This window comes from Triturus cristatus, chromosome 1_1, assembly GCF_964204655.1.
Source record: "Triturus cristatus chromosome 1_1, aTriCri1.1, whole genome shotgun sequence".
NCBI lineage: Eukaryota > Metazoa > Chordata > Amphibia > Caudata > Salamandridae > Triturus > Triturus cristatus.
This window is the reverse complement of record NC_140579.1, coordinates 272,922,635-272,938,445: the sequence shown is the minus strand read 5'-3', so window position 1 is coordinate 272,938,445 and position 15,811 is coordinate 272,922,635. Positions and strand designations below refer to the sequence as shown.

General features: G+C 41.1%; 1 pseudogene; it reads right to left on the bottom strand.

Moving 5' to 3' along the window:
* Positions 1-15,811, bottom strand: part of LOC146870124 (long-chain fatty acid transport protein 2-like) — a 782,555-nt pseudogene that overhangs the window by 367,485 nt on the left and 399,259 nt on the right.

The window sequence follows — 15,811 nt, the reverse complement described above, 5'->3', positions numbered from 1 at the left end:
TTACAACGTGAGTGTACTTCTTTGGAAGTCTTCACAAGCTGACACCTTTTTCTGATCTTGTCTGGGAGATGCTAAGTAGGGATGCCACTTTAGTGATAGTGTAGGGACAGATTAACATATTTTCTCTTGCAGCCTGATGAAGACTGACTTAGATGTCGGAGCAGTCATTGCTAGTTTAATCTTTTTGGAGTTGCTTATTACTTTTATGCTTCATCGGATTAGATTGGTGCGTAGGAGGAACTTTGTATTAGTGCCCATGTATTTATTTAACCTCGTCATGAGGTGCTTGTATGTTCAGTTATTTTTGGCTTTGTAATAATACTCCTAAATTGAGAGTTCAGAGTCAGTGATAATTTCCCGAGTCTAAATTGATTAGTCCATTGGGTTAGTTTGAATGTATTGGTTTTCTCCCCTTTACACTTCACAGCAAGTAAAAAGGTCCAGTCGGCCGAGGATTCTTAGGAGTGGTAAGATAAGAAAAGATAAGATAAGAATCCGGCGTTATCAGGGGCACCGCTCCTCCCCCTCAACGGAGGAGCCTCCACTGCCATTCTCCCCTTCCAATGCAGGCTGATATGATGATTCAGCACTAATTCATCCACTGCCTGGATCTCTGCTCACGATATAGAATCCCAGATGGCCCTCTCAGACACTCTTCCAATACAAGTTGGTAAAAAATGTGTTTCATTGAGGTGTGTTTCAATAAACATCTGTTCCTCAACACCAATAAACCAACGAGTGAATGTGATCATTATCCTTTAGACGTAATGTCAATGAGTTGATCATTTTCTATTGGCTAATTGGCCCAGGGCAAGAAGCCCTAGACTGGGGTGTGACATATACTGAGTCAAGTTATTCAGAAGAGGATAAGGGAGGGAGAAACGTGTTACTCCCGAATACACGGCATGCGGAAACTGCCAATTTTGTGCTCATTCCTATGAGTGTCAGAGCTTTCAACATGTTAAAAGGACAAATAAGCATGTGTCAGTGTCTGTTTGTGGTAAACCACTATCTACCCCAAAAAAGTATTTCAATTCTAGTACGTGTTGGCAAGTGCCTCTAGCTCACAGTTTACAGTAATGCTCCTACAAATTCTTTTGAGAAGGACCACAAACCGTGAAGCTTTTTTGGCCAGAAAATGTTCATTTATCATCGACCATCTCATTGCTCCTTATGTACGAGTCCTCCTCTCCCCGTGCAAGGTGGCTAGCAAAGTCTATCAAGAGTTGACCAATATCACCGGCTCAATTCATTTTCTGAAGTCTTGTTTAGCTAATGAGAGAGATCTCTGGGGCCACTCTCACTATGGAGATCTGTGATTGAATCCAGGTCATATGTTTCAATTCCAACATGGCTGCTTTAACTTTTAATCCTCTTAAGTTCGAACAATTAAGTACCACTGGGAGGAGTCATATTATCAGCTTGTAGCTGAATAAAATGCTTGATTATCCAAATTTACTGCTAGAACTTAAATGATTTTAACTTATCAAGGCTATTAATAAATATTGGATCTAGGCGCTTGGGGCAGCAAGATGCTGTAAATGCTAGCAAGATACTCTGCTGACGTTTTATTAGACAGATAGGTATGATTACAATAAATGTGAAAAACACATAAAAAACATGAGTATGGAGAAACCGAGGGAGAAAATACACAATAATTCAGTGGAGATAGGCTGGAGTATAAGAAATCCTATCTATGTTGGACTATAGCAGGATCATGTCTGAAATGCAAAGGGTGGTGGGGCAATACAGAATGTTAGACCATATGTTGAAAACGCTTGTTGACATATGTGTTCTTTGTGAGTCGTTTGGATTTTCACCCTCACAAGGGATCTGCTCCTAGTATTGCTGGTGACAACAGATGTATTTGTTTCAGAAGCAGGTTCTAAAGTTTCTCAGGTGAGGTGATTTATATATCATGTAAGAAGCATTGAAATGTGTTCTGACAGAGAGAGTGGATGAATGCTATTCTTTTAGTGAAGGTGAAATGTGCTCACACTTTCTATGATTGGTGATAAGTTGAGTACTGCATAAAGAACTGCCTAGTGGTGTCTATGAAAGCTGTAGGACACTGAAACTCAACAATTTGATGTTATTTTTGGTGGGGGGAGGCTCTTGGTTGACCATAAATGTGGCGGAAGGTGGAAGGCAGATGAGAGCTTGGAGTCTCCATGTCAATAAAAGAAGTATAAATAACCCAAACTTGGCTGGGTGTTCTAAATTTTGATTGGGTGAAATGGGCAACATCTGCTCTTTGACGGTGTGCACAGGGCCGGCTTTAGCGCTGGTGGCGCCCAGTGCGACAATAATTTTGGGCGACCCAACACCCTATGACCGCTTCCTCTGATTCTCTCACTACCACCAGGCAAAAGTGCCCCTCATCTCTCCAATCATACGTTATTACTAAATGCAGCACCCCTCCTGAGGTCAGTGCCCCCCTCCACAGGCCAGCGCCCAGTGCGGCCACACCAGTCGCACTGCCCGAAAGCCGGCCCTGGGTGTGCAACACTGACAAACTCAAAGAGGCAACAGGACTTGTATCTCAGCCTGCTGAAGCTTTCCTGTGTATTCTGTGGACAGCGCAGAAGAGCCATTAGTAGCCACTTCAATTGTGTCAAAAGGGAAGAGGCAGGAACACAATTCGGGGAATCAGTCAAGAGTTTGACCATGAAAAACTGAATCATCTGAATCTGCTAGAGAGCCCCTTTTGCAAGACCAAGATAATTGGAATGCCTGTAAGCTAAGCAGGATTCCCCTAAGGCCATGTTTTTCATTGTGGATCCTAGTGAATAAGATGTACTGGTGTCTTTCACGGAGGACGCAATTGGAAACAAGAAAGGCAATATTGAAGGTGAAAGAGAGAATCAAATGTAAATCATTAGTTAAGAACCAACACTTTGAGCAATATTTTAACACTGAGGTCCAAAATGCATAATTTAACAGATCAGAGTCTAATTGGTCAACCATCCAGCCGCTAACCTCCATCATGCAAGTTTGCTACACCTAGATATTCACCCATCTAGAGAATATTCTAGGCATTGTGCATGTATTCACTGATGATAATATCTATCATTGTCGTTTTCAGCAACATATATTGCCTTTGTTCTTTGTGTGTTCAGCTCAATACATTCTTACCTTGTGCAAAAAGTTAACTCTACCTACAGCTTCTACTTTTCCACTGTAATTGAGGAATGCTGTGTTTCCTTTTGTTGCACCGTAGAACTCATTTATGTGAATAGGTCCCAGTCTGTCCAGGAACTCTTTCCAGACCTCAGGTCTACAACCATTGCCAAAAGCGATCGGCACACAATGCTCGCGATCATTGTTTTTCTGAAAATTAAAACACCACATTGGTCAGCCAAGGTGTGTTAAATAAACCATGTTGGCCTCATGATCTTTAATTATAAATGATAGAAGTCAAGAAATCAGAGTTCATTCAAAACATCTTTAGACCAACAATTGTATCTCTTCCTAAAATATTTGGTTATATTGCTATGAATCTATTTGTTTATAGGCTTTCTAATGTCAATGAACTGTCTTCTTAGAAATGGGACCTAAAATCTCCTGGTTATACACATGACTTGGCATGGTTTGCAGTAGCTCACTGAGCTATTTTATGAGGATTTAGACCTATATTTGTCCCTGAGCAGAGATTTACATCTACTGATCTAGTGTTCTCCTAACTTGTAACCATCATATTATCTCCCTGAACTATTTTACTTCTAGATCTAGACATTATCTTGTCTAAATCTCCCATGAGAACTCTAACTTGGTAGGATACAGAGACAGAAGCCATTGGTTATAAGATAAGGGGACTGCACTGTAGGCAAATTGAAAATAATCCGACAGCTTGGTGCCCTGAAAGAGTAGATAGAACTTGGACAACCTGTCGAACACCTGAGGTAACTTTAATCGCCTCAGAAGTCTGCTTTTCAGGTGACCTCAGCAGCCAGCGGAGCAGCCCTACCTCCCTATTTATGATCACATGAGACTTACTCTTCTTTTGCCCATACAAACCTATGATCAAATCATAGGTACACTGGTGTTACAATGCTTGCTCAGTGGAGTTTATCATTTTTGGCACTATCAATTTCTGTGGTGTGGGCTAGCAGGAGCAAGGGGGTGCATGGTTTTAAGAGAAGCTGGTTTTGGGGGATGTCCTTAGATTCCAAACAGCCAAAAAAGAAGCCTCAGTGAAAGGGAGACATCCACAGGAGGAGAAAAGAACAATCACTGGAATGGAGTCAGGGTTTTAGCAAGAGCCATATTCAAACAATTCCTTAAAGATCTGAGAAGAGATAAGGGTCGCTCAAATCCTTGTCAAAAAGAGACTTGGGTTGACCACTTCCTTTCTCTGTCTCTCCCAAGTAAGAAATTGGACACAGCAGGAGTGGGAAGATAGAGGAGGAGTTAGGGAGAAACTTACCAGACAGAGACTGGGGTTCACAGCTACATTTATCTCTCTCTCAGAGACCATTTCCTCCATAGGATAAGGAGGAAGCAGAACCTACTTAAAGAATCTCCTGGAAGATAGCAGTCCTGGGTGAATTTGAACTGTTAAGGTGGACTAGAAATGATGAAATTATGGAATAACCCACAATGGAGATGAAAATACATCAGTGCCCTTGAAAGAGTGGAAACAACTGTGATCCAGAGAACAAAGGCATTGAAATGTAGAGTTCTTTGATAAATTAACTTTTGTTAATTGGTTCAAAAATAAAAAATCAACAGTGTACAAAAATCCTTTCTTCATGTTGTCACTATTGCCACTCTTGGCTCCCTTGCCATGCTCCCATTCATTGCCCAGGTCTACTTCACCAGACTCCCCTACCAAACTCCTGCAAAGACACCTCAAAGCCCCGCTCAGTGATACAGGGCCTGTGTTACTATATTGGTGCACATGTGTTTTGGTGTTTTGGTACTGTGTCAATTTAAATCGCTGTTATGTGGACTATTAAACCTTCTACAGCTGTCTGGTTGGAAAGAGAGAGTGCCAGTTGGCAACACCCACTTCGTTGCAGATTCTGTCGTCCTCCAGTAAAGACCTCAAAACTCTTCTCAGTGAAGCAGAGACTATGTTACTTTGCATATGCAGTAAACTTTTGCTCATTTTGTACTGTGCCTCCTTATTTTCACATGTGATGTGGAGTATTGAGCCTGCTAGGATGTGCTGCTGATTGGAAGCAGAGTGTGTTCCTTGAATGCACCTCCCTTCGTTGTCCTGCTCCACCTCTAAAGGATCTCCTCTTGTCCTCCAGCAAAGACCCCAAAAGACCTCTTAATGACATGGAATGTCAGTGATGTATCAGTGCCTGTGGCGAGAAGACAACAGACAGGAGCCAGAGACTTAACTGAAACTTTTAATGAAAGGTCTGTTGTATGTTTTTTGTTTTTTATAAGTAAGATGACAATCTGAAAATTGTATAATTGTGTAACGGCTTGTGGAACCACCTCACACCAAGTTCCCAATGTTTTTGGAATGCTCTACTGGAGATTGTACGATTTGGTATAGAAACCAGTAGGTATGGTGATTCTTGCAAATTAATCCATTAAGAAATATGTTTTGAATAGAAATAATAATTCTAAAATGGGAAATTATGAAGTTTTGACAGTAAATAGGCTCATGCTTTCCAATCCTAAGCACCATCATTAGTTCCTGACTAAATTGTTGCAATACACCGAATTTAGCTTTGTCCAAATAGAAAATACATAAGCTCCATCTCATAAAGAATCTAGCTACTAGAATCTTCTTTGAACTTTTTCACTTGGACACTGATATTTGATCATTTACAACTGTGACAATGGCTGATATATGACTAAAAGGCTCACATTTTAAATCGTATGCATTTGTCACAAGGTTCTGCATGGAAACAGTCCTTCTCTCATGCAAAGGATAACCACTCCTCACTATCCTTTTTGTATCTTTTGCTCCTCCTTTAAAGGCCTATAATCCATTCCCCAGAATTTAAAGTCTAGGGCTAGTAGTCGTGAATTTTTACTTCTTGCGGTTACTCTCTGGAACACCCTCCCTGGGCAACTGTGTCTTATAGAAGATCATCTAACTTTTAGGAAATCCTTAAATACGTGTAGGAAAGTGGATTAATATTTAGGGAGATCCATCCCAAAGCATAAGGCCCCATCTGCTAGACCTTAAGCAGATAAAATAAAATAAACCTGTGCTTAATCCCTGGTAACATGACACAAAGATGCCAGGCTTGAGTCAAAGGCAATGTGTAAATTATTTAGGCAGTGCATACACATGGAAAAAGTTAGACAAAGCACAATGAAATTCAAATTTTAAAAAAAGAGAAATATTTTCTGAATAAAACTAAACCAACATAACAAAAATTCAATAAAAGTAACCATCTATATGATTTTTTAAAGATTTAAGTGAAAATAGCGAAAACTGCAGAAAGTGCCAATGGTAGTCTATTAAAGCTGGAGAGTTGGACCTAGACGCAATCTGAAGCCCAACGCAATGGATACCTAGTTGGATACAATAAGCGGTCCCGGTGAAAGTCTGGAAGTCAAAAACGTTTGAGGCAATATCTAAGAAATGGACAATATCACTTTTGAAAAAGAAAATCCTCCCCGACCTGGCTGCTGCTAAAATTGCAGCTGCTGAAGTAGACCTAAGGTCGTGGACATCATGTCTAGTTCGCTTGAGATCTTCTGCAGGTCCAGAAGGTCTTCTGAGGAAGACTGGAGGAGGGCCCAGCTGTAAAGCATCTACCAGCCTGTGGGTGAGAAGACCCCTGGACACTCCCTAACCAATGAGGTATGGGGTACCGGGGAAACCCTACCCACAGTTTCTGTTTGCTGCACTTCAAACACAATCCCACAATGTACCTCGACCTCAAAATCAAAGTTGAGGCAACCCTTCTCCTAATTTGCAAAGTGTGCCCACCCAGAGGTGTGGCCATGGTATTGACAGTCCCCTCCCCTTTGGTCACTCAAAAACTGGTTTTGGGGTTAGTTTTCCTTCCTCTGGGTTTGGTGCTTGTTGGCAATGGCCCTTTCTGCAGGGTAACCCCTGAAATATTTTGCCTTCCTCCTACTCCTTCTGAGGATCTTGTTTTTGTTGGCATTATGATTCTGGGTACTTTACCACTGCTAACCAGGGCTAAAGTGCACATGCTCTCTCCCTAAACCTGGTAAACAGCTTAACCACAATTGGCCAAATGTATTTAGTAATAAGTCCCTAGTAAAGGGCACTACATGTGTGCAGGGTCTGTGAATTATTACTACTAGTGGGCCTGCAGCACTGATTGTGCTACCCACTTAAGTAGCCCTTTAAACGTGTCTAAGGCCCACTACTGCAGGGCCTGTGTGTGCAGTTTACAGTGCCATGTCAATGTGGCATTTAAAACACCAGGAAATATACTTTTACGCTTTACACGTCCTGAAATTAAAAAACTTCCAAATTTATTTTTCACTACTGTGAGGCCAACCCCTCCCATAAGTTAACAATTGGGATTTCCTATTAAATTTAATAAGTATAATTCCTGATTAAGTAGTAGATCTGTCGTGTTGGGTCTTGTAAAAAAAATCCTCTCTAATGGCAAAATTGGATTTATGATTGCAATTTTTAAAGCCCTCCTTTTAGAAAATGTGCATGTTTCTGCTCTTAAGCCCTGTGTCCCTGCTGCCTGTCTCCAGGACACGTCTTAAGTGGGTGACAGCTGGGCCGTTTGCATTCCCTCTAGAGAGCCATACACAATGGGAACTTAGGTGTGGCTTGATGGACGTTAATGGGCCATTAACTGGCTTGATGTGGGTGCGAAGCTGAGCACTGCCACACTTACTCCTTAATGGGCTGTGTCTTGTTACCATTCAAAGAACTCCTTCCCCCCCTGTAGTGAGTCTGGAGCCAGGAAAGGAGGATCTCTGTGCACTTCAAATCTCTTCTTTGAAGTCTCCCCCACTTCAAAGGCACCACTTGGTATAAGAACTGGACTTCTGACCATGCCAACTAAGTACTCTACCAGGATGATGGACTGCTGTGCTGCTGAAGGACTGCCACTGTCCTGGACAGCTACTCTGGAAGAGCTGCCTTTCTGCTGTGCTCATCTGCCTGCTGCCCTCCTTGCCTGGGTGAGAAGAACTGGAACTACACCACTTGAACAGAGTTGCTAAAAGCGCTTGCCTGCTTGCCTCCTGTTGGAAGTCGCAGGGACATCAAAGACTTCAATACACTCCACAACCAACACGTGTACCCTGCCAGCTGGGAGCCGTACCCTGCCAAATTATGCCAACCAAGTCCTTGGCCCTTGGAAGAGGTGCAACTGCAAAAATCCACGCATCACCATTGTTGTGCAGCTTGGAATCTGGTGCAGCTCCTTTGATGTTATGTTAAAATAATTTCTAAAGCGCGCGTTCACCAACGGTTTCTTGGCGCTGAGCGGGGACAAATGCTTAGACAGACACAGTGAGAATTAATTAAATTGTAGGCCAGGGCAAAGAGCCATGTTTTAAGAGATTTCCAGAACTTAGAATAGGAGGGGGCTAGACGCAGTTCAGGAGGAAGAGTGTTCCAGAATTGTGGTGCTAGAGTCGAGAATCATAGACCGCCATGTTTTTTCCATTTGTATGGGCAGGGGGTCAGTAGGTTCATGGTAGAGGAGCGTAGCTCTCGAGAGGGGACATATTGCTGTATTTTGGTGACGATGAAAACTAGTCTGTGGGACAAAAGGGCTTTGTAGATCGTGCAGCCAAGTTTAAAAAGACAGTGTTGAGTCACGAGGAGCCAGTGGAGACATTTAAGCAATGGTTTCACGTGGTGGGATTTTGGCTGGCCTTGCGGCTTGGTTCTGCACCAGTTGTAACTGGCGTGATTGGTAAGCTGGGATGCCGGAGTACAGAGAGTTGGCGTAGTCAATACGCGACATAACAAGGGCAAGAATGACTTGGATCAGCGCCTCTGTGGATAGAATTCTGCTAATTTTCCGAATTCTTCGCAAGTGGAAGAAGCAGGCGGAGACCACTGAGTTTATCTGAGCCTTCATGGTGAGATCACTACTGATTATGATACCTAGGCTTTTAACCGAGCTGACTGGGGAGGGTGGACATCCCAGTGATTGAGGCCAAAGGTTGGAGTTCCAAGGGTTGGCTGAGGTCCCGGTAAGAACCAGCTCAGTTTTATCGGGATTGAGCTTGAGCTGATTTGAGTTCGTCCAGTTGCTAATAAAATTCATGGTGGAGTGAAAGTTCTCCATAGAAGAGGGCGATGAGTCGATGGTAAAGACAAGCTGGGGGTCATCAGCGTAGTTAAAAGTGACTACTTCTCTCTTTCGGAGGGCCAAGATCAGGGGAAAGATGTACAGATTAAAGAAGAGAGGGGAGAGAGATGAGCCCTGTGGAACTCCACAGGACAGTCTTCTCTTCTCAGAGGAGAAATTAGCAAGGTGGACCGCTTGATAGCGGTCGCTGTGGAAAGAGGCGATCCACTTTAGTGAGAGGCCCCGGATCCCGGTGCTCTCGACCGGGTTGAGCAATACATCGTGGTCGACGGTGTCGAAAGCCGCCGATAGATCCAGGAGCAATAAGGCCTGCATGATGTTATGATCTGCCCCCTTCCTTAATTCATCGAGAACTGTGCAGCTCAATGACAAGGCATTGCCTACATCAGAGGGGTTCGACAACGATGCATCTCAGATTTGCGCAGTATGAAACCAACACATTGCCTACATCTGAATTGCCTCCAGCTGCTCCTATCTTGTCCTTGATGCAACCCCGAACCAAGGTACTGTTTTCAGTGGGAACCTTGGGATTTAGCACAGTCTAGTGTGATCAAATAGCCCGGTTGGCGTTTTATGCTTTAATGCACTGCATTTCAAGATCTTAAAAAAATTAATGACTCCAGTGCTACTTATTCGACTTTTGTCATTTAGGCCTTGTTTTGTCTAATAAAGTAAGCTCTATTTTTCTTTCTAGGTTTGATATCTTTTTCTCTGCTATTGTCACTGATTTACTGTTTTAAAGTGTTGAACAAATACCTTACATATTGATACTGAAGTTAAGCCTGACTGCTCTGTGCCAAGCTACCCTAGGGTGAGTACAGGTTAGTTTAGAGTGTGTATCTGACTTACCCTGACTAGGATTGGTGTTACTGATTGGACAGGGTGCCCACCTCTGCCAACCAGAAATTCAGTTTCTAAAAGTGCCAGCTTGACCATGAAAAAAAAGCTGGGGATTTTTAAGTGCCACCTACCATTTGTTTATTATAGGGTAGGCCTTTTTAAAGTTAATCAAGTTCTTCGTGCCACCCCAACTGGTCTTTCTGTTGTCTCTTCTCTGCAAGCAGTTTGCACACCTGCTTCATATCTAATTCCAGCTGAGGGCAGGCCAGACATTTGCTGGCGAGATAATCAGCCTCCAGAATCTTCCAGCAGGATAAAAGTAACTTATTGAAAGTTACATTTCTAATACATTTATTACAAATCACACTTTCCCATTAAATATTTTTATTAAATACAAAAAGAAGTCAGTGAATGGAGTCTGTAGCTGGTACAAGTCAAAAGTTATAGATTAACGTGTATTATTTATACTTTAACTTTTCCTATGTGTCAGCTACAGCCTGACCAGTGACAATGTTGTTTTAGGCACCCTACATTGTGGATGGTAAGGTGTGCTTAGGCCTGACTTATTTAATGTTTAAAATCTGGCTTTTTTTTATCTGTCAAAAAGGTGACTTTGACAGGCCTGTGCAGCAGGGTTCAGGCTTCTTATGTCATGCCGCACATGCTAGACAATATTTTAGTTTTAGATTTTTTGGAATAGAGCATATTAAAATTGACCCACAGGGTGGCAATAGAGAACTTATGTTGCGGAGGCACGAGGCAAGGTGGATTATGCGTTTAAGAGCCGTAGAAGAAGGCTTACATTTTGATCATGAACTACAGTACTTTTTGGGAGATTGATTGAGGAGCATAAGGTTGGTCATGACTAAGGACAATGAATAGACTGTATACTGAGTTTGGTAACATTGAGGTTCACCCTCTAATTAGCAGAACTTATAAGATTATCTAACGAGTGGGCTACTGCATGGCAGTCCAAACAAATTGATGTAAAATTGAGTATTACTTTAGGAGAGTCTTTGGTCGTGTGATGTAATTAATGTACAACATGATCAAAGCACAGTTGATTGGATTTAGTAAATAGTAGATGCAAGAATCTAATTGGCAACATGCAACGTGATGTCAGGATATTGGGTAGAAAATAAATAGATGTTGCCCATGCCTTTAACTTCACATGGCAATTTACGACTATTTATAAATGAGGTTTAGTTACCTGTGAATAATGAACAGTGTGTAGACATTGTTTATACATTGGTTAATAAGATGAATCTGTCCATAATTATGGATTGTTATAGGTACTTGTGAATTTACATATCGTATATATATATAAAGGAATTTTTAAAGTCTGTATCTCTACTAGATACAGACTGCTATATCGTTTTTGCACTAGGTTAAGATGGCGCCCAAACTGATTGAGGCTGTAGTAGTCCCTTTTCACTTTCGGATAATAAGTTACTTTACCGCAAATGCGGAAGACGCTGGTCCTTGCATGTACTCGGGTTAGAATGCTTTAGAGAAACGGAGACGCGTTGGCGGCAGTTCGCTGCCATTACATCGGAAATACTGGGATCTGCAATAGAACGGTAGGGACAGAGTTATTTTGGCTTATGATATGTATTGCTTTACGTAAAACAGCAAGGGCAGCTTGTATATCTCGTTGCTTTGAATTTATGTTTCAGATTCTGAATACCAAACATAAGCGGACACAATTTTTTTGTGATTCTGGCTGACGAGATACTTATTAAGCAGAGTGGGGATTCAAGTTACATCATAACTTTCAATATTGGAAGGTAAGGGAAGGAGAATTTAATAATTTAATGGATTTATATTGACGAGTAGGGTTTACTATTCATGGCACTAAATGGAGTGTTACTTGTTTACTTAGATTTGGAGTTCGTTTTATCTTGAAAATTTTGACCCTGAAAGGAATATAATATTTGATAGTAACACAGATATATGCCCGTAATAAGGTAGGATTTGTTGGTAAAAATTATGGAGGTTAATGACGGATTATATACTTTTTGCATTGATAAACTTTGCCTCGCGCACTCTGGAATGACAGGCGATTTGTATTTACTTTGTTTCAATAGAAACGCATTCGAGAAACTTAAGGTACCAGCGTCAAATGACGTAAAATCTTTACATATTCTTCACATGGGCTATATAGGAATGAATACACGTGGGTATAACTAATGGATTTAATTGTAGGGCCACAATCTCACAATGAACTGGATGCAAAAAATAAAAAGTTATAAGAATGATGAACTGCTTGATATTTATTTAAAGTGATTATATGCTAAAATAAGGATGATATAGCCACTTTAATCTGGGGTTATGTAGAATATTTTGGCACTAATTATAGGTTTGAATAATCCTATGCACGAGGTTGTAAAAATATGGGCTCTATGGCACTAATGTAAAGAGCTACATAGTATGATTACAAATGTTTATTCTCTATCATTTCCAGCCCTGAGGAAGCCGTAGGTTATCCCTACCACGGCGAAACTCGTTGGCGTAGGGGATTGGAATCTGGATTTGGATGATATTAAAGAAGAAGAATTATAAGAGCCCAATTGGACTTTGTTGAACTTTTGTTTATTATATGCTTAATTAGATTATATATGTTGTGTGCTCCAAGGAACATAGTTAAAATATTTGTTCAATATTTGGATTGAGTTAAGGGAAGTAGGGTGTTCTCTTCCCCTTGTTTTGGATGCACCAAAATTCAATATTTATTGCAGTTAACCAAGTGTGATTACTACAGGAGCACCATTGTACCCTATACACCCAACAGTATTGATTTCATATTTTCACTGCCATTTAATGTACACTAGATGTTTCAGCCCTCAAATTGCATTTAACTTTCCATTCAGTTTTTTTTTCTGCACCATATACTATGATCCTATTTGAAAAGTAACTGTGCAACTAAGGTTTTATGTCAACTTTGACATGTTTTGACATGTTTTAGGGGTCAGAGCACACACACTCGCCACTGGATAGAAGTGTTCAAGATTTAGAGTTCAAGTTTACCTGCAGGCAAATCCCAAAGCAAATGAGAAAACTGAGGGTGAACATCCAAAAAGAGCTCACATTGCAACAACATGGTTATTTACAATCCAATTCCGGACTTGTATTCTGGGTGTTGTTGTCTTTAGAGGCAGGATGTTTATGAATGTAACAGAAGGTTTGTATATTGGTTCAAATGGTACCAGTTAGTGAGCCACTTTTCCACTTTTCCCCTCTCCAATTAATTCTCCAGTTTAAACAAAACTATTGGGTCAACTCAGTAAATAGGAACGTAATACATTGGAAACACATCAAATAACAGTGAAAAAAATATTCAGGAGGAAATTAATTCTAACTCATGAGATATGTGTATTTTATTAGCTACACCCTTTATTCTTCCACAAATAACAATACTTATTCAAACTATGAAAGTAAATATGGATTCACATGTAACAGAAACTTTAATTTGAACATAGGCCACCTCAAGGATCAATCCAGGTTCGATCAAATTGCATCTCCATTCCCAAAGGATTCAGACTCAGTATTTTTTACTCTGTTTTATCTAACGTTGAATGGATTCCAAAAGAAATAGTTGATATGCCTGATACTCTAGACCTAAAGTTATAAGCTTCATAAACATTTAGTGAAACTAATGAAGTTGACTGACAATTAAGCCCATTAGCAGAGTTTTTTAAATGATACTACACAAACTATTGGTAAGTGTAACTCCCCAGTCTCAAAGAATCCTGAAATTTGAGATGATGTATTGTATAAGTAAAAAATAAAAGTAAGAAAAGAAACTGAAGAGAAAAGATAATGAAGTCTATTCATTATGTGATCTATTTTCTGACACTGATGAAATAAAGATAAGGATACAGATAAAGCTATGGACAAAGGAGAATAAATAAAGTTAGAGAGTGACAATTATCCTATTTTAGTAATAAGCTAATGGTGAGACTAGGCCTCAATAAGTTAAAATCAAATAAATTAAGGTGTACTCAGAGGAAACGTTTTCATCAATGTAAATCTCAAAATGAAATCACTAAATAACATTATCTCATTGGCCTATAAAAGTGAAGAAAAGATGCCTACCTAAGGGCTAGTAACAGCAGAAAACAGTTGAGAGGTGAAGATATGGACTGAAGAAATGGCTATTGAACAAAGAGTTAAGAATCAGTTACTCTCCAAAGATAGGTGAAGGGTATAAACAATTATTGCAAACCCACTTATATCCCCTTTTATTAAACTGAGGGATAAAAAGGATCAGAGAATATTATCAAAGGGCAATAATTTAGAATTAAGTGTTCCGCCTGCCACAGAAACTATAGAAGAGAAGAACTGAGAACATATTTTATTGGTAATACCCTAGGAATGGATGATGGGTAGACAGTGTCTAATAAGAATAGCATTTACTTGGGTGAAATTAATTTTTCTTTGAGTAGAAGGATTATTTCTTAACAAATCTACATTTCTAGATTTTTTTTATTCGATTCTCAGTTTAAGCCTGAAAAATAGCAGTACCCACCTTTGAACTTTTCTTAGAAAAAATGATTTCTCTGTCATATGAGCTATAGCCTATATCAAAGAAAAAATCTAAATCTTTAACTTTACCCATATTTTAATAAGGAACATTTTTGTACAGGAAAATAAATTAATTAATTCATAGGCAATTTTTATTTCCTCTAGTAGAACATTTTTTTTTTTTTTTTTTTTTAAACCTTTTTACAGAATGCAAAAGATATACAAAGATGGGCCTACAACCTTCAGGCCGGCCGCTAGCAAACAGTGAGAGCATAAAATACAGTCATTAAACACAAGCGGCAAGTGATAAAGGTCCCAGAAATCGAGGGAAGCGTTGGCGGCCACACCGGCCGGACCCCCCAAATGACGGTTCCATTTTTTATAAGAAACCACAAACAAATCCACAAGGCAGCAAAAGTCAAAGCAGCATTATGAGCTCCCCTGGGGAGGACCCTACCGATCCACAGGAATAGGGGGGGGGACAGGCCGGGACAGAAACAAAGTAGACACAATGCCCAGAACCAAGGTGACAAGCAGACTAGGGAGACTGGGCCACTGCCAAGTCAGGCGTCAGCGGCGGGGTACAAATCCCGCCACGATAGGAGTTCCAGGGGCCCCACACCTTCACCCATTTCCCAGGCTTACCTCTCGCCACATACACTACCTTCTCCCGAAACATACACCAATCCATGTTGTCCTTCCACACCGAAACCGTTGGTGACCTCTGGGAGCCCCACAATTGTGCTATGTCACGCTTGGCCACCATATATCCCAGAGTCACCCACCACGTCTGCGGCACCGTATAATCAGTCGGCTCCCACACATTTAGCAGACATCTCCTAGCCTCGGGAAACAGCGCCACATGCGTGACCGCTTGCAACACCGCATGTACACCACGCCAGAATCGCGCCACCTCCAGACATTCCCACAAAATATGGATAAAGGTCCCTAACAAACCACACCCACGCTTACACAGTCCATCCACGGCATATCCCATACGCATCAGACCCGGCCCCGAAACATAGACCCTGTGGAGTATTTTGAGCTGGACGAAGCGAAGGCGGGCCGGAATGGCCACCTCTTTCGGGGAGGCCACCGCAGACACCCAGTCCTCGTCATCCAGCTCCAAGCCATCGGCGACCCATGCCTCACGAAGGCCAGCCAGCAGTCCGGAGCGATCGTTGATGAGCTTTTTATAAATCAATGAG